Raw genomic sequence first — 18,275 nt, 5'->3', positions numbered from 1 at the left:
CTTAAGTTTATAAGAATGTGTTTGTGTTTTGACTTCATGAAATGCTTGTCAGTTGCTGCATGCATTAATCTCACTTATACTATCTGTATCCCATGTTGTAAGGTAATATTTGTTTGCTTTGTAACTCTGAAAGTGTTTGCTATGAAATGGGAAACCCCCATAGTCATGAGAGAAGCATTACCAAGTGTGAAATACTAGTTTACCATGAGCTGTCATCTCCTGCCCAACAAAAGAGCATCTAGACCCCAGATGAAGCATTGTGGAACATCAGTGGGGGAAAAAAGCCTTTGTTGATTGCTCCCCCATTCCCATGAAGAGGAGATGAACACAAATCTTTATCCCATCACCATTTGAACCCTTGGGGGAAGGGAATAAACATCCCTGACCAGAAGGAACCATATCACTATGCTGCTTGGAATTTGGAGAGGGCAATATTTCTAAGCTTAAGAAAGGGATCCCCATGCTGCTTAGCTCTAAAGGACATGGAGAACTTACATATTACGGCAGCTTTTGAAACTTAAGACTGTAACTGATTTGTGTGTGTATGTTTACCTGCTTTTAATCTTGTAAATAACTCATTTCTTTCCTAATTAATCTTTAGTTAGTTTATTATAGGACTAGCTACAAACAGTCTCTTTAGGGAGAGGTCTAATGTACAATTGAACTGGGGTAAGTGACTGGTCCTCTGGGACTAGGAATAACCTGAATATTGTTAAGTTTCAGAGTAGCAGCCATGTTAGTCTGTATCCACAAAAAGAAAAGGAGTACTTGGGGCACCTTAGAGACTAACAAATTTATCTGAGCATAAGCTTTCGTGAGCTACATGAAGTGAGCTGTAGCTCACGAAAGCTTATGCTCAGATAAACTTGTTAATCTCTAAGGTGCCCCAAGTACTGAATTTTGTTGTGATTTGGTGTAAGGGCCTATCTATCACAAAGGTAGACTGGAGTGCCCAAGGGGACTGTCTGTGACTCAATGTTAAGGCTGTTCTAGTGAGTAAGGAGTTCATGTTTGATACTTGGTTGGTGAAATCTAATTATAGAACACACAACCAGTTTGTTACAAGCCAGGGCACAAATCCCAATCTGCCCTGAGGTCAAGACCCAGGTTCATGAGCCACTCCAGACAGCTTGACACACAATCCATTTCTTAACACCTTCCTCTGACATTCTGTCTATTGCCATCCCACAATCTCCTGCTTGCCTGGGTGAGTGGAAAAATCAGACTAGTTTCTGATGGGGATTATACATGTATCCTCCACATCCTTCAGTGAATCTAAAAGTTTGAATTCTGCCCTGTGAAACCATAGCAATAATGTAAGTAACATGTAATGCAAAACAAATATGAAAACTGTGACATTCAAATCATCTGCAGCATGACTGACTCAGCTACTGGTGTGTAAGAGACAGTTATGTACATCTTAATGTGACTCACTGAATAATTTCTGAGGTGATATGTTAGCTCAGTTGCTCTGGAGTCAGAGGTTGAAATTTGGAATTTCTGTTTCATAGGAAATTCAGACATTTTGAAATTTTACTTTCCTCCCCAATTGGCTCAAAGTCAAACTTCAAAATTTCCCATAAAACAAACAATGAGAAATTTCATTGTGGAAATATCAATCATTTTATCAAAACATTTCATTTCTATAAGCACACAGCCTTTTGTTTCCATAAGGATGAAGAGCTTCATTTTGACTTTAATGAAATGAACATGGTTCTGCAAAACATTTAGGTTTTTTTTTAAAGTCTGCATTTTCTGATGGAAAACTATTCCACCAGGGTCAGTCAGGAATATTCCTGTCAGCAGAGTGAGATCAGCATTAAATCCTTAGTCTCCAGATAACTCCTTTAAAAGAGGCTTCTGTGTTCTGGCATATTACTTAAGGACCATGTTGATGACTGTAGTAGTCACTTACCTCACACTCATGTGTGCTGTGAGGATTAATTGGTTAATGTGTCTGAAGTGCTTGGAAGATGAGAAACACTGTGTAAGTGCTCAGTATTCTGATGAAGGTGATAAGAGTGTAGAAGATGGCTCCCTGCTCACCTGCCAGCTCTCTCAGAATTAAACAAACACATGTGAAATAACAGTTCTTCTTGGGATAATAGGCTCATTTTGCTTTATTGCTCCGTTATACTCTTCTCTCTAGCACTATTGTGCTGCAAAATTAGAGCAGAAGTACTATCGCTTTAGAACAAAGACCAGGTCTTTTTCAATAACCACTCAATGTCCCTGCAATACGCTCTGACTGCAGCAGTTATGAATACTAGATGTTACTCAAATGTTTACAAAGCTAGGAGATAACATGGAGCTTTTTCTACTCTTGCAGGAATGGGTCTTTTCAAAATCACCAGTGTATGGCCCAAGAGTGGCCAAACTTACTGAGCCACATACAACAATCTTCAGAAGTTTGAGAGCTGGTGCACACCTGCCAGGTGTTCTGAGGCACTTGCTGGGGCTCAGCATTCCACCAGGAGCCACGCTGAAACACCAAGCCCTGGCAGGTGCACTCTGCAGGGCTGAAGCCTCCCCTCCCTGTTGGGCAGAATCTTCTACTCCACCACCCTGCTGCAAGGCAGATGTTCCAAGCGCCTCACATCCCAGTCTGAGAGGTGGAGAATGGGGTGAGGAATCGGGGAAGGGGGGGGGCTCCACAAACAGCACTTTAACTGTAAAAGAGCGTCATGTGGCTTGAGAGCCCCAGTCTGGCCACCCCTCATATAGCCTGTTGGGAGGCTGGGAAAGTTAAAAGCAGAAAATTTCCAGGCTACTAATCCACCAGGAAGTTTAGACTTGAAATTAGACTAAGGTTTCTAACCACCAGAGGAGTGAAGTTTTGGAATAGCCTTCCAAGGGAAGCAGTGGGGGCAAAAGATCTATCTGTCTTTAAGATTAAACTCGATAAGTTTATGGAGGAGATGGTATGATCGGATAACATGGTTTTGGTAATTAAATAGACCCAATGGCCTGTGATGGGATATTAGATGGGGTGGGATCTGAGTTACCCAGGAAAGAATTTTCTGTAGTATCTGGCTGGTGAATCTTGCCCATATGCTCAGGATTTAGCTGATAGCCATATTTGGGGTTAGGCAGGAATTTTCCTCCAGGGCAGATTGGAAGAGGCCCTGGAGGTTTTTCACCTTCCTCTGTAGCATGGGGCACGGGTCACTTGCTGGAGGATTCTCTGCTCCTTGAAGTCTTTAAACCACAATTTGAGGACTTCAATAGCTCAGACATAGGTGAGAGGTTTTTCGCAGGAGTGGTGGGTGAAATTCTGTGGTCTGCGTTGTGCAGGAGATCAGACTAGATGATCATAATGGTCCCTTCTGACCTAAATATCTATGAATCTATATCATATTAACTGTCTGGACATGTTGGTTTGACAGAGACAATGCTGGCTTGGAAGCTGCTAGAATCAATTAAGGGCACCTAGTTTAAAAAGGACCTCCCTTCAGTCAGTGAGGGGTGCGCAAGGAGCTGAGAGGGTGTGCTGCTGGAGGACTGAGGAGTACAAATGCTGTCTGACATCAGGAGGAAGGTCCTGTGGTGAGGATACAGAAGATGTTGGGAGGAGGCCACGGGGAAGTAGCCCAGGGAGTTGTAGCTGTCACACAGGTGTTACACAAAACATTGTAGACAGCTGTGATCCACAGGGCCCTGGGCTGGAATCTGGAGTAGAGGGCAGGCCCAGGTTTCCCCCATCACCCCCAACTCCCTATTGGATACAGGAGGAGTTGACCTGGACTGTGGGTCCCCCCAGAGGGGAAGGTCCCTGGCCTGTCCCCTGACCCACATAGTGGACGAGCAGAGACTGTGGGGATTGTTCTCCTTCCTTTTCCCCATGCTGGCCAGTGATGAGGTTAGCTAAGTGAACAGCAGGTTTTAGCCACTAGCAAAAGTGGCCAAACTGAGGGCTGCCCTGAATCTCTGAGGCAAGCAAATCCGCCAATAAGTGCAGGACTCACCAAGGCAGGGGAGGAACTTTGTCACAACAGATACCAGATTTACTCAGAACAGGACCCAAGATTCTCTTTCACTTCTCTGCTTCTAGCAGATGTTATGTTTTGTCATACACTAATTTAGTGTAACATCAGACCCCTTGATGGCATCCTTCATGCCCTAAGGGCACAGCCACAGGGATCCTCACTCTTCAGCAGGTATCCTTTCAATATTTCGTATTGAGGCACTTGATTGATATATTTAGGAAATGTCTGTTAAACAGTTGGTGATAGATCACTGGAGTTTTCCTTTTAAACCTTTCACAAATTGCTTCCTTAACTCTTTAGGTCTCTGTTCAGTAACAACTCCAGCGATTCTATAGTTTAGCATCTTTGACTGAACTTAAAGTTTATTTCCATCTGTGTCACATACATGATGATGATGGATTTCTCAGGCTGAGTCAACATCTGCTCTATCTTGTGTTGCTTGGATTTCAGACCCCTTATTCCTCTAGGTGCTCTTTCTTCTGGCCTTCCGCACTTTCATCTCTAGACCATGATCTGATGTGTGCTGCTTGAAAACAGCTATTTGTATGCCTCCTGATCACAGGTGGCTCTGCACTAAGACCCTAGATCTTTACACCTTGTAACACTGAGAAGGTTTGGATTTAAATCTAAAGTTTGCAGAATGCCCCTTTATTTTTCTACATGGGCCTAGCCAGCCTCTCCAATCTAAACACTCCAGAACTATGGGACAATTCAGTGCTCCTTGTACTATTACCACTGTCCAGTTGTGCCTGCCTGTCCTGCTATTGCACTGCTGTTTTTCTTAGTGACTTTCTGTGTTTTCAAGGTCACTGCCTAGTGGAGGAAGAAAGGGTGAGAGCAGTAGCTATCTAACCTTGCACCTCCAGTGATCACTACTGGAACAGTATTTATGGAGTTTGAATGTCAAAAGCATTGACATTCCCAGCCTGCCTGAACAAACTTTGTTTAATTATGAATAAGCCGCTGCACAAAACCCAGGAAAGCTACACGTAGTTGAGGAGATGTGGGAGACTTTATTTTTTACTGACTGATTAACAATGATATGTTGCAGGGGTGCCTGGGGACCAACCAAAATTGGGTCTCTATTGTGCTAGGCACTGTACATACACAGGCAACACCTACACAAAGCTGGGTGTGTGTTTCCCAGTATGAGCAGACACAGGTGCTCGCTCAGCTTGAGCTAGCATGCTAGGGGTAGCATGGGCAGCAGCTCAAGCTAGTCACCTGAGTACAACTCCACCCAGACCCCCTGGGTACGTACTCAGACAGCTAGCCCGAGATGCCACTTGTGCTACCCCTGGCTGCACTGCACTGCTATCTTTAGCATGCTAGCTCGAGTAGAGCTAGCATGTGTCTGTCTAATCATGCTAGGAAGCATGTTCCCAGCTGCAATGTAGACACACCCACAGAGTAGTAAACAGCCCTGTGATGCTGTATTAAAAATGACTAGTTACACTAATACGGTCACTATTGTTACAAAGTTGCAATCAACCTTGTACAAAGTATGTCATCTAAGATATCAAGGGAAAAGTTACAATCTGTCAAGTATGATTGTCCTGGTTAAATCCATTATCAGTACTGTATCTGAAGTTATGAATATTGGCTGTGTATCTGTATCTCAAACATGTGGTGTTTGCCTTGGTGACACCCCTGCACCACAGATAGCTGGCTAGCCCTGATGTAAATCTGTGGGTTAACAGCCCATTGAGGACACTCCAATCTCACAATGGACCATTGAAGAAACTCATCCCACCCAGTAGACCTTTCCTGTGGATGCCTCAGACAGCGAGGAGCCAATGGCTGCCCCTGTGATCTAGCAAGCCATGCAAGGACATGTGACCTAAGTCTCCATCTTTTACCACTAACTTTCCATGCTCATGTAACCCTTGACTTCATATTGGGCCAGTAACTGTCTATGCATGTGGCAAAGGGTATAAAAGACACTTTTCCATTTTGCCTCACTCCTGCTGCAATTCTCTGGACTGTGGATTTACAACTAAAAGGAGTATTTTGAACTATGGAATGAGGACCTTTCAATCTTTGGAAGTTATGAGAGAGACGTTTGCAAGCTAGCAATCTATTCCATCACTGCTACAACCTGATACTCTCTAAGGACTTTGCAATCACTTGAATGGTTAAGGAATCATATACATTTACTCTTTTTTTATTAATAAAAAAAAGTTTTAGTTTACCAAGTATTGGCTGACAATCTGATATTTATGTGAAATACATATTGACCTGGGAGTAAAGTGTCTGATCTGTTGGGGTTAGTAGAATCTCACATACAGTGAATTGGGTTTTCAGTAGCCTCTCACTTCATTAGACCTGTTTGTCTGGATGAGAGCCATGGGCTGGAAAGCCCAGAGGGGACTGTGTTTGGCTTCTGGTTAACCAGGGTGGTACTGCAGAAGCTCTTTTGTTACTGTGTTGGTGAATCTAATTCTAGAATAAACCACCCATTTTGGGGGATTGTCTGCCCTGATTCTCACAGTCTGCCCCGAGTTGTTCTCTTACATTCTCAATGTGGTCCATCTCAGGCACCTGGTCACAAGCCTTTACTCACAGGAGCTTAGACTAAGGCATTGTTTACAGTTAAAATGCTACAGTAGCACAGCTATGCCACAGTAGCGCTTCAGTGTAGACACAATCTACATTGACAGGATGGGTTCTCCCATCGGCATAGGTAATCCATGCCCCTGAGAGGTGGTAGGGAGGTTGATGGAAGAATTCTTCCACTGGCCTAGCACTGTCTACATGGGGACTTAAGTTGACTTAACAACGCTGCTCAGTCGTGTGGATTTAGTTAAACCAACCTAATTTTTCTGCTGGAGACCCCAGGCCTCAACGTCTAAACAGACAGGACAGATGCAGGGTAGGAGAGAAGGGATGTAACATACAAGCAGAATACACAATGTGACAACTGGAAAATAGCATATTAGTGCCATTTGTTTTTTAAAAGCCTCTTTTTGGTGGGGCTTAGTGAGGATACGATAAACTAACTGGAAAGGGAAGCCAGGAGTGTTAGGATATAGATATTCAGGCCTATCTGTAAAGGCCTATACTCTAATTTAGGTGTATTCTTATCACTTAGCTAGTTATACAGGTATAAAAGAGAGCATCAGAATCACTGTCTGCTGGTGTAAGGGCCTTCTCTTACTGTGACAGTCTGAGACCCTGTTCTTAGGCTGAGATCTTTGGCTAAGCAGCAGAGGAAGCCATAAGCTGGGAAGCAACCGGTCACATCCTCACATTCCAAACTAGTCACATTGAAATAAGGTGCTGTTGGGTTGTTAGGCATTATCAGGACGGGATTGTATTCCTATCACCTCCAGAGAAAGGGAAGTGCCTAGAAAATGTAAAAGGAAACTTAATTTGCTAGCATCCTGTCTGGCAAGAACTCACTTATCCATAGCTGGGATGTGAAATCCTCACTTCTGTATTGTTTTGTCATTATAGTTCCCACTTTGCTATTGTTTATTTGCATGGTCTCTGTCTGGTTCTGTAATTGTTTGTCTGCTGTATATTTAATTTTGCTGGGTGGGATATAATTGGTTAAATCATGTTACAATATGTTAGGATTGATTTTTTTTTTTTTTAAATTTCAGTAAAATGATTGGTTAAGGTATAGCTAAGCAGAACTCAAGTTTCACTATATAGTCTGCAGTCAATCAGGAAGTGTGTGTGTGGCGGGGAAGGGAACAGGGAATGGGGGTGGGGAAATTGGAATCCTGTTTTGCTAAGGGAGGGAACGGGAACAGGGACACAGGTAAGGCTCTGTGGTGTCAGGGCTAGGAAGGGGGACACTAAGGAAGGAAACTGGAATCATGCTTGCTGGAAGTTCACCCCAATAAACATTGAATTGTTTGCACCTTTTGGATTTCGGGTACTGTTGCTCTCTGTTCATGCGAGCAGGACCAGGGAAGTAAGTGGGTGAAGGAATAAGCCCCCAACATCTTGGTGCTGTGACTCGGATGCATCGGATAGGTGAGTGGCAGCCTGTAAGTCCCTCTCCCCAACAGTCCGCACAGCTGCTTGGAGGGGGTATAGCGAACTTTCGTGATGGTAGTTGCGGGTTCTGGCAAGCCAGGGTAAAGGATTTTTTTAAATAAATGGATAAGGAAGAACCAGGGCCCATACCAGATGCAGGGGTCAACCTGGGATGAGATTAAAAAGGAAATGGAGGCAGTGTTAGGGGACCCAGAGGGATGGGGGGTGGCTGAGGAGCCCACCCTCCTTTGGTATATGGGCAGTGGAAGAAGGTTCCTGCCCATTGGGACTGAATGCCTTCCAGGGAAAGGAGGCACTTCAGTCTGCTTGTGGGAGGCTTGAAGTAAGGGCAGCATTATGGGAAGCTGCCAGTAATCTTTCAAGTTTGGTGCTGCTTCAGCAAGGGCTGCTGAAGGGTTGTAAATTAGGGGTGGTTAAAGATGATGTGGCACAACAGGGTTTAAAGTCAAAAGCAGAGTTAACAGACTACCTTTAGAAACTGGAGCTGGGACTTGGTCTTGGGGAGTGGAGAGAAAGAAAGGAGGGGAAAAAAATTTCAAAGTGCAAAATGGCAGGGTTTGCAGGAGTAGGTAACAACCCCCACTCTTCTCCCAGAGCCAGAATGAGAACCTGGGGATAAGGGTTCCCAACTGTTTCAACCCAGGGAGCCTACCCTTAGCTCAGAGCTAGCTATGTCCTTTTCTTTTCCCTCTTCATTTTCTCGGTTTACTTAATTTGCTGTTGGTAGCCTATACTTTAAACTGACTTGACAGGCTTAATTGGTTTCTTTCCACCTCTTCCCCCTGCCTTTCCACACTTGTTTTTTCTGAAGTTTTAATGGAGGGTACTTTGGATACTTATGTGAAATGTTTTTGGTTATTTTGGACAAAGTATGAGGGAGGTCTGCTGTATTCCACTGGAATTTTTTTTTTTTTTGAGTAAAAGATCCATGGGCATCCTTGGAGACAAATGTTTTACTGCCTCTTTTAACAGTCTCAAGGTCAAGACAGCACAGGTTAAGACAGCTGTGCGGCAATAATTGTACTTGGTGGCTAAGTTGTTACAGAAAAATTGCACTACCTTAAAGAACTAAATGTAGGAGTAAGTGATTTAAAGGAGTGAAGTTACAAATAGCTTTTGCAAAAATTGATAATACAGGATTTGGAGGAAAGTAAACAGTTGGGAGTTGTGGAAATGGTAAAAGGTAACTGTTGTGAAGATGTTAAAAGAGTAACAGTTGTGGTGTTACCAGAAGGAAGTTCTTGTTTAATGATAAAACCCAGTTATATAAATGTAACTGTACGTGCAACTCTGTGCAGTCACATTGGATGGAAGCTTGGTAATTAAATTATCCAAGGGAGTCAGGTAGAGTGGCTACTACCACCACTATGCTTCTGTTCCCAGTAGCCTTTACAGCTATTCTGAGGGGAAAATGGACCCTTTTCCCCAAAGAAATGGTCTATAAGGGACTGCTGCAGGCAGCAGGTGGAGAGAGAATCTGATCAAAATTATTTGACTATTGGGTAATCAAAATCACTAAAGGAATGTAAGGGGTTTCTATTGGAACTTAACTTGGCAGCTCCTGGTTGTGTCTAGTTATACAAGATGGGAGTGTAATCAAGGTACAGTTGTGTAAAACAGTAATCGCAGTGTAAGGGATTTGAGGAAAATTTGTGTGTGTGCATAGGAAAAAGAAAAGTAAAAGGGGAGGAATGATGGCAACACAGAGCCTTGGGATGGCTCTGGGGGATCAGATTGTTACTTTGGTGGGTGTGCATAAAAACTCTGTGGGCACAGGGGAGGCAGTTACACCTTGTGTAAAATTAATATGGCTAATATAATGGTATGGAGGTTAAACTATGGAAGGAATGTGCATTTTCCCAGGAAGTGTGCAGTGTAAATTGGAGAAGGGTAAAAAAAGTGCAAACAAAACATGGTACTTAAATAAAATCCTATTAGGGCTCCAAAAGGAGCCCATAACCAAACTACACATTGGTGCACAAATGGATCTGTGAATCTTATTGCTGTGAATAATCAAACCAGGGCATACTGCCTGATTCCATACCAAGTGGTTAAGCTGGTTTGGACAATATCCCATTTCTCTGTGAACATTCAATGGACTTACGATATGGACAAAAGCACAGATCGTGACCCTGTCGAAGGAGGAGAGGCAGTGTTTTGGTGGGTTTCAGAGTAGCAGCCGTGTTAGTCTGTATTCGCAAAAAGAAAAGGAGTACTTGTGGCACCTTAGAGACTAACCAATTTATTTGAGCATAAGCTTTCGTGAGCTACAGCTCACTTCATCGGTGTTTTGGTGGTGGCTCAGATGTGGGACCATACTGCAGTGGTCAGGATTCAGTGTTGCTGTGGATTTTGTATTGTTAACTGTACTTGTGTTACGTTGCATATGGAGATAACCTATAAGTAATGTAGTAAGCCCTCCCCACCTTAGTGTACTCGACAACCCGGACTTAACCTTCTTGGGCCCACTATAATGGGAAGTCTGGAACACTAATTGGAATAGGAGTGGTATGCACATACGAGAGAAGGTGCAGGGCACTATACTACACAAGGGTCAGTGGGACAAATGGAATATCAACACCTTCCACCTTGATGCCTGGCACTATCAGGAAATGTCACCATACGTCCTATGCTTTCCCAGGGATACCTGGGCAGGAGGATCCCAAAAGGAACCAAAAAAAAAAAAAAAAAAGGATGGAGTGTTAGGATATAGATATTCAGGCCTATCTGTAAAGGCCTATACTCTAATTTAGGTGTATTCTTATCACTTAGCTAGTTATACAGGTATAAAAGAGAGCATCAGAATCACTGTCTGCCGGTGTAAGGGCCTTCTCTTACTGTGACAGTCTGAGACCCTGTTCTTAGGCTGAGATCTTTGGCTAAGCAGTAGAGGCAGCCATAAGCTGGGAAGCGAATGGTCACATTGAAATAAGGTGCTATTGGGCTGTTAGGCATTATCAGGATGGGATTGTATTCCTATCACCTCCAGAGAAAGGGAAGTGCCTAGAAAATGTAAAAGGAAACTTAATTTGCTAGCATCCTGTCTGGCAAGAACTCACTTATCCATAGCTGGGATGTGAAATCCTCACTTCTGTATTGTTTTGTCATTATAGTTCCCACTTTGCTATTGTTTGTCTGCACGGTCTCAGTCTGGTTCTGTGATTGTTTCTGTCTACTGGATAATTTTTACTGGGTGTAAACTAATTAAGGTGGTGGGATATAATTGGTTAAATCATGTTACAATATGTTAGGATTGGTTAGTTAAATTTCAGTAAAATGATTGGTTAAGGTATAGCTAAGCAGAACTCAAGTTTTACTATATAGTCTGCAGTCAATCAGGAAGTGGGGGGCGGGGGGGGGGGAAGGGAACGGAGGTGGGGAAATTGGAATCATGTTTTACTAAGGGGAGGAATGGGAACAGGGACACAGGTAAGGCTCTGTGGTGTCAGAGCTGGGAAGGGGGACACTAAGGAAGGAAACTGGAATCATGCTTGCTGGAAGTTCACCCCAATAAACATGAAATTGTTTGCACCTTTGGACTTTGGGTATTGTTGCTCTCTTTTCATGCAAGAAGGACCAGGGAAGTAAGTGGGTGAAGGAATAAGCCCCCTAACAAGGAGGGTCACTGGAAAGAGGGAGGTGAGAGAGACAGGGCAAGGGAGAAGAGAGAGGAGACTGAGTCAGGTATGGGGTGAGGCTGAGGTGAAGAGACACTGAGGAAGGGGCTTGGAGAAAACAGCCAGTCAGCACAGGTGAGAGACTATCTAGTCAAAATTGGTTCCTACTTGAACTTCTTCTGCAGAAGTCACTGACTGGCTCCTCCCTACAGCTTATTTCCCCAAGACCACATGGCTGGGGAGGGGGTGTTGATGGAACTTGCTGACCCCCCCTTGGGTGTTTCCTTTGTATAGTTCTGGGTCCAGGGGGTTGTGTTGGGAGGAAATTTTAATGGGGCAATGGAGACAATCCTAAACCTCAACCAGGGGTCCTGGGCCCCTGTGAGCCACAAGCAAGTTTCAGGGGGGCCCCCCAAAATAAACCAGAGAGCAGGGCTGGTGTCAGACTCACCAGGTCCTACAGCAGAAAGCTGAAGCCCAAGCCCTGCCACCCAAGGCTGAAGCTGAAACTTGAGCAATGTAGCTTCATGGGGCATGTCGGGGGGCGGGGGGGGGGACTCAAAAAGAAAAGAGGTGAGAACCGCTGTCCTAGACTATGCTACTGATCTGCATGTTTCTTCATGAGTTCTCATATGCATGTATGCACACACTAGGGTCATTCCTAGGGGAGCGTGGGACTTGGGACAAATCAATCCCTGCCAGCTTGGGGGGCCTGCTCTGCATCAGCGACTGGGCAGAGCCCCGGATGCGTGGGGCAGCAGCCAGGACCCTGGATGCTTGGGGTGGCAGCTGGGAGCTCGGGAGTGCTGCAGCACTCCCAACACACCTAGTTCCTGTGCCTATGTCTTCCAGAACCGGCCGCATGGGGCCTGGATTGGTCTCCCCAATTCACCCTATCCAAGGGATGGCTCTGGCATACACCCACAAGCATCTCTTTTTCATGGCCTTTCTAGATGCAGAAATCATCTTCATACAATATGATGCTATTTAAAAATCCTATAGGCATAGTCCTAGAAAAATAGGTTAATCTGAATGTTTTAAAATCCTGAGCTGCGTTTCCTCTAATTAGGTTCAGAGATTTAGTCTCAGTATGACAATTGTGGGTTAGGTTTTCAAAATGTTTAAAAACAAAACCCTAGGTGGCTGTGTGTACACCTGGCTATCCAATATATTGTGCAAGATCGATTTAAACTCTGACTACATAGATGTGCTTGACTCAGTCTGCATCCCTTGGAAGTGGGAGAGAGTTAGAGTTCTAAGAACATGGCTATTTAAATGTAATAATTTTCTATAAAGGTTTTTGTGGGCAATTTCCATTTCTGACGAGGCACTTAGATGCATTAAAAACCACCGAGCCTCTGTCTAGGCTTTGATAAGGTATCTGAGCTTCTGGCACAGGAAGTGAACACAAAAATCTCCCCTGTTCAGCTCTGCTGGCAAGAGAAAATGTAAAGTTTATTGTTAGGATTTAAAAAAAAAAAAAGTGCCAGTTTCTCAGTTGGTGGAAATTGGTGTCGCTGCATTGAACTTAATGGCGCTATGTTGACTGATGGCAGCTGAAGATCTGTCTCATAAAGGGTGAGGATGCTGGTGTGACGGAGCTTTTTTGGGGGGGGAAAGACTGAATTGAAGAGGTGTGTTTTGCATTCAGTTCTGAATGAGGTGAATCTGGCAGTGAGTTTCATAATCTTGGCCTAGCTCCTGTGGATATGCGTTTTTCCTTGTTTGTGGACAGCATGATTTTGTAGTGGAGCACAGCTGCCATATGAGGTAGTCGTCGTCATGGAAGAAGAGGTGATTTCTCAGGTTTTTGATTCTAAGGCAGAGATATTTCAAATCTATTGCTTCCCTCCTCCACAAGGCTTGTTATCCTTTCAAAGAAGACTATTAGGTTGATTTGACATGTTCACTTGACAAATCCAAAAACTTCAGGACCAGACTTCAAAGAGAAACTGCTGAGCTTCAGTTCATTTGCAAATTTGACACTATCAGCTCAGGATTAAACAAAGCCTGTGAATGGTTAGCCAACTACAAAAGCCGTTTCTCCTCCCTTGGTGTTCACACCTCTACTGCTAGAAGAGGGCCTCATCCTCCCTGATTGAACTAACCTCTTATCCCTAGCCTGATTCTTGCTTGCATATTTATACCTGCCTCTGGAAATTTCCATTACATGCATCCGACGAAGTGGATATTCACCCACGAAAGCTCATGCTCCAATATGTCTGTTAGTCTATAAGGTGCCACAGGACTCTTTGCCATGTTCACTGTTACTTATAGGCTTTTTATCTTCTAGGAACTTATACATTGATTTTATTTGCTCCATTATCTTTCTGGGTACTGAAGTTAAACAGACTGGTCTATAATGCCCTGGTTGTCCTTATTCCCCCTTTTATAGATAGGTACTATATTTGCCCTTTTCCAGTAGTCTTGGATCTCTCCCTTCCTCCATGAGTTCTCTCAATGGCTCTGAGATCTTTTCAGCCAGTTCCTTAAATAGTCTAGGCTGTATTTTGTGAGGCCCTGCCAGCTTGAAGACATCTAACTTGTCTAAGGCCTGGTCTACACTACACAGTGTGACAAAGTTCATCCTCTGCCTTGGTGGGTCCTGCACTTATTGGCGGATTTGCTTGCCTCAGAGATTCAGGGCAGCCCTCAGTTTGGTCACTTTTGCTAGTGGCTCAACCTGCCGTTCACTCAGCTAACCTCATCACTGGCCAGCATGGGAAAAAGGAAGGAGAACAATCCCCGCAGTCTCTGCTGATCCACCATGTGGGTCGGGGAACAGCCCAGAGACCTTTCCCTCTGGAACCCACAGTCCAGGTCAACTCTTCCTGTGTCTGATCAGGAGTTGGTAGGTTTGGGGGGAACCCAGGCCCGCCCTCTATTCCGAATTCCAGCCCAGGGCCCTGTGGACTGCAGCTGTCTAGAGTGCCTCCTGAAACAGCTGTGCGACAGCTACAACTCCCTGGGCTACTTCCCCATGGCCTCCTCCCAACACCTTCTTTATCCTCACCACAGGATCTTCCTCCTGGTGTCTGATAATGCTTATACACCTCAGTCCTCCAGCAGTATGCCTTCTCACTCTCAGCTCCTAGTGCCTCTTGCTCCCAGCTCCTCACATGTATGTCACAAACTGAAGTGAGCTCCTTTTTAAACTCAGGTGCCCTGATTAGCTAGTCTGCCTTAACTGATTCTAGCAGCTTCTTAGTTGGCTCCAGGAGTCCTTATTAGCCTGCCTGCCTGCATTTTTTTCCAGCAAGTTCCTTCTTGTTCTGGAACTGTCCCTGTTACCTGACCCTGGGAAAATGGACCTGCTTAATCTGGGACTAATATCTGCCTTCAAACACTCTCCTGTAGCCATCTGGCCTTACCCTGTCTCAACAATTAGGTCGAAGAAAGGCAGCTTATGTCGACCTAGCTGTGTATGTGTCTACTATACTTAAATTTCATTGCTGCCCACTACGCCCATTTAATAACATCACCTCCATGTGAGGCATAAAGTCAAGGTAGTTACGTTAATGCAGTGATAGTGTAGACACTGTGTTACCTCCACCAACTGTCATAGACCTTCAGGAGCTGTCCCATAATACCCCACACTGACAGCTCTGGCCATCTTTGTGAACTTTGCTCCCACATTGTATATGTGATAAGCATATAATCTGACCACACTAATTTGTCTGTGATTAAATAAATTTTACTCTAGTCTTCTAGGCCTTCCCTCGTTGTGCCTTTTTAGACTTCTGTTTTACTGTGGACAATAAATAACATAATCAAATCCAAATATAAAATAAATGTCAATCTTCTTGCACATAAAATAATTAGCTTCCACATCACCAGTGGGCTTCAGAATAGGTACTTATATGTATACAGTAGCTTTTTTAAAAAAACAATGATCTATTCATTAGCATGCATTATGCCTTCTGCTGCTAGTCACTTGCAATCAAGCAGCCTTAAGTTCATCAGCATTTTATGGAATGCTATCCTGCCTTGATTCAGAGAGTCGTTTAACTGTAGAAGGCACATTATTGCTTGAGATCATAAGTGAGATTTTGGGCATGCAACTCTCTCTCGTACCCTTTGGATTCACATGATGTAATCAGCTTTCTGTTCCTTCTACAGACATTTATGAATAAGGCTATGATTTAGTCATGGGTATTTTAAGTAAAAAGCATGGACAGGACACTGGCAATAACCAAAAAGTCACAGCCTGTGAGCTGTCCATGACTTATTAAAAATACCCCTAACAATCTTCGGTGTTGGGAGTGTGTGGGGGAGCGCCTATGTATGCTGCTGTTCTGTGGGATGCTGCTGCTGAGTGGCCCAGGGCCCCACTGCCACTGGGGAGGGGGATGGTCCTGGGGAACCACCACTGCCATTCCTGGGGTTGGCAGCCTGGGGCCCTACCACCATCACCACTGCTGCTGGAGGATGGGGGGTAGCTGCCTGGAGCCTGCCCCCCACCCCCAAAGCTGCTCCAGGCAGGGGGTGGCAGACTGGGTTTCCACCCTACCACCACTGCTGTTGCTGCTCCAGATGAGGGGCAGTGGCCCAGGGCACTATTGCTGCTCCCAGACTGCTGCTCTGGGGCAGCACCTGGGGCCAGCTGCCTAGGGCCTCCTGAGCAGCAGCCAGTGCACTTGGCCCCAAGGCCACCTCAACTGCTTGGGCGACCCTGGGGTCAGCCACACCAGCCCCTGCAGAAGTCTTGGAAAGTTATGAAATCCATGACCTCTGTGAAAGACTCTCTCTTATGAATACTGGACTTGCTTCTTCTCTCACTTACACTGGTTTTACAGTGGTGTAACTGTTGGACTCAGAGTTACTCCTGATTTAGGCTCCAATTCAAGGAAAACATTCCAATGCAAGTCCTCTTTGACTTCACTGAGTTTTAAGCACATGCTTAAAGTTAAGTATATGCATATGTGTTTTCCAAAAAGAGCATCAAGCCCAATGTTTCCCCTTCATAATAAAGGCTTCTTGGTGTTCCTTGGCCAGATCCTCAAGCAGTTTAAATTGCTGAAGTTCCATTAATGTCAATAATGAAAATCTGTGCTACTAAATTAAAATGTGAAATCATGTACACTTTCCCTAGACCTTAACAATTAAACTTTTTGGATGCTTGCTGTTTTAATGCATTGTCTCAGCCTCATGTCGTTCAGCCAAAACTTAACATTGGAATGGTGTTTAAAAAGTGCTATTTTGTGCTCCATTAGTTTTACATTGGGATCTGGGAAGACTGTTTGCAGGAGATGGGATTAGGATTTTTTTTTAAGTAACTTCAGGGCCTGAATGATGATGATGATGAAAAATGCAAGAAATGTAGCCAGGGCTACTGGCCTTTATAAAGTCATTACTGTTATCAGTTGGCCCCAGGAATGGTCTATGAAGAGACACAGACAGAGACAAAGGAAGGCAAAAGCAGACATAAGGGAAGTATTCATAACATTTGGAAGAAAAATCAATGCATAAATTAAACTGTGCAAAATAAATTTGCTCAAAGCTGTAAAATACTCTCTCCTTTGTAAGTCAAGAACCCTTTTTCTAATTTCTGTGATTTGTGCTTTAATTAATATGATTTTAGCTACAAAGCAATGTCCAAAACTGATTATACAAACTGATTTGCTTCCTTTTTCAAATGATCTTTTAAACATTGCACAGAAGATTTTTTTCCAAATACAGCAAATACTTTCATCTCAACATAATTAATTAGTGCTCAGCACTTTCACTGGAAATAATAATGAATCCTTTTTATTATAAGGGCAACATAAGGATCTTCATAGCTGCAGAAAAGACAGTTGTTCAGAAGAATCATTTGCCCTCACCAAGAGTGCGTTCTACCAGTCTGGGAGAGAAGTGTTTTTCCTTGTGGAGCAGCACTGTCTTTGCTAAGTGTTTGGTTTTTTGTTTGTCTTTTTAATCTTTGAGAAAACTTGATTTAGGAGAGTCATGGGTCCCTAAATCATTTGTCATTGCTGCACAGATCTAGTTTTGCCTTAGGGCAATAATTTTCTGTACTTCAGCGAAGTCTTGAAGAACTGCAATGAGATGATAAATACAGCTGATAGCTTTTAGGTTTTCCACCACATTATATACAACTCCCTGTATTTATAAAAATAAGTCAGCTTCATTTTATCTGGGTTTTTTTTTTTTGCCCCCAGAAGAGGAGAAAAAAAAAAAGGAAAGTCTTAAGACAAATACTTTAGGAGACTAAGTACATTTCCTGCAACTGCCTTCAACATCGTTTACTACAGTGATCTATGAGAAATGGGTTTTATGTACCTAATTTTAAAAGTCCTCCAGCTCAAACACTATGATGAAAAGATGGGAGAAAAAAAATCAAGGCTTTTTTAGGTTTTCTTTAAAAGCTTTTGGATGGATTGAGGGTAGGATTTTCAAAAGCACTTTCAATAGGACTTGTGCTCCTAAATCACAGACACTTTTGAAAGCTCCACCCTTACTGCTCACAAAAATGAGAAGCTTCACCCAGGCATAACATGGACAGGTATTCCCCAGTCCTCCCCTGCAATATGCTTCTAGTCTAGCTCTGAGCTTTTCATAAGCACAGACCACAATGCAGAGTGCTCTGTGTAGCAACGTTGATCTTTATTTTAGCAGCCACATAGAATCATAGAATATCAGGGTTGGAAGGGACCTCAGGAGATCA

The sequence above is a fragment of the Caretta caretta genome, chromosome 7 (assembly GCF_965140235.1).
Source record: "Caretta caretta isolate rCarCar2 chromosome 7, rCarCar1.hap1, whole genome shotgun sequence".
In the NCBI taxonomy this organism is placed as follows: Eukaryota; Metazoa; Chordata; order Testudines; family Cheloniidae; genus Caretta; species Caretta caretta.
The sequence above is the reverse complement of the archived record's forward strand: the minus strand, read 5'-3'. Positions refer to the sequence as shown.